Here is a 1902-nt window from a genome sequence, read left to right as displayed (position 1 = left end):
AGATAGCTCACCACAGAAATCTGTGACCATAGACATACAGCCTTGAACTCCAGCTTAGACGAGCCGCACTGGACAAAGGAAAACCAACTGAAGACAAATTACCAGAGAGAAAGCATGGAAGCTACCAAATTGTTGGAACCATTTCATTTCAAAGGCTGTATCTGTATTCTATCTACGCCTTTGCAAATCATTTCTTTATCAAACTCTCCTTAAATTTCCTGCTTTTGTGAAAGTTTATAACTACAATCACCTAATTTTCACAAGGTACTCTGTGGATATTACACAGAAAGTACTAATTTTTTCTTTCTTTTTGTTATTTTAAAGATGGGGTCTCGCTTCTTGTCCAGGCTGAGGTGCAGTGGCTATTTATAGGCATGATTATAGTATACTACAGCCTCTAACTCCTGGGCTCAAGTGATCCTCTCACCTCAGCCTCCCAAGTAGCTGGGATGACAGGCACATGCCGCTGCACCCAGTTTGTACTAATTTTCAAATTGAAGATTTCAGAAACACTGAACTTGGAAAGACCCTGAGAGATGACTTTTTTCAATTTCAATTGAGTGCTGAGTCATCTCAGATACTCAGTTATCTGCTTTTTAAAAAATTTAAACCTCCAAGCAGATCACGATGCCTTTCCTCTTCTTTGTGTTTTGTGTTTATATCCTTAATAGCACCTACCACATTGATTAGTAATTGTTAGTTTAATGTTCTGTTTCTTCAAACATAATGCAAGCTCTTTCAGGGAAGAAAATGAATCATTATTGTTAAAGCCTTAACACTTGACCCAGTATATATTTAATAAAAATTTTTGAACAAATGAAAAACATTGGCCAAATGAATAAATGTTTCCTAATAATGTTAGTAAATGTTGGTAAGTTCTTTCACTATCAATCGTATCATAAAATTTTCTTAATACCAACTTAAATGCCATTTTGTGTATAGAAAAATCCCTAAAAGATCCTAGAGGTTATCCACTCTGGGCAGAAGTGCATTTAAAAACTAAAGATTTTCCTTCTTTCCTTTCTGCCGTAGGCCCCAGTGGTTACTGTTGAAATGGGTAAGTTGATGAAACCTCAGAAAGTGGTGTTTGTCCTGGCTGGACACTACTCTAGACGCAAAGCTGTCATCGTGAAGAACATTGATGATGGCACCTCAGATCGCCCCTACAGCCATGCCCTGGTGGCTGGAATTGACCACTATCCCTGTGAAGTAAGAGCTGCCATGGGCAAGAAGAAGATCACCAAGAGGTCAAAGATCAAGTCTTTTGTGAAAGTTTATAACTAATCACCTAATGCCCACAAGGTACTCTGTGGATATCCTCTTAAACAAAACTGTAATTAATAAGGATGTCTTCAGACACCCTGCTCTTAAACACAAGGCTGGACAAGAGGCCAAGATCAAGTTTGAAAAGAGGTACAAGACAGGCAAGAACAAGTGGTTCTTCCAGAAGCTGCAGTTTTAGATGCTTTGTTTTGGTCATTAAAAATTAAAAAGAAAAAAAAAAGCTAAAGTTTTCTTGGGTTTTGTTCATTGTATTTCTTTTTAATCTTCAGAGAAGAAAATATATAACCATACTTGCAGATGTATTTCAATTTCACTAACCTTTAGAATTAGAAAAATCCCTCCTCCTAGCTAGAGTCCCCATCCAAATATGTACCTGGGCTTGACAAGCAAAGTAAATGAGTAAAGGATCGTATTTTGTCATAAGACCTAAAACTAAGATCCAGTGTTCTGTGCTGCTTTGATATCTGGTGGAATCAGGAGGGCCTTAAATGGCCTAACTTTAAGTTCCCCTGCTGCTCTGTTCCCAGAGATGATTCCCTAGCCAAATAACCCTCTGTATCAAAAGAACCAGGTGTAGTTCCTGCTTATCTCTGAGTAGTGAGTTTCCGTTCCCTCTCA

The 1902-nt window shown here is 38.1% G+C and overlaps 1 pseudogene; it reads left to right on the top strand.

Annotated features, from left to right (window-relative positions):
- The first annotated feature begins 1034 nt into the window (after positions 1–1034).
- On the top strand, positions 1035–1504 carry LOC129489251 (large ribosomal subunit protein eL27-like; annotated as a pseudogene).
- The last annotated feature ends 398 nt before the right edge of the window (positions 1505–1902 follow it).

Source organism: Symphalangus syndactylus, chromosome 9 (assembly GCF_028878055.3).
Source record: "Symphalangus syndactylus isolate Jambi chromosome 9, NHGRI_mSymSyn1-v2.1_pri, whole genome shotgun sequence".
Taxonomy (NCBI): Eukaryota; Metazoa; Chordata; class Mammalia; order Primates; family Hylobatidae; genus Symphalangus; species Symphalangus syndactylus.
The sequence above is the reverse complement of the archived record's forward strand: the minus strand, read 5'-3'. Positions and strand labels throughout refer to the sequence as shown.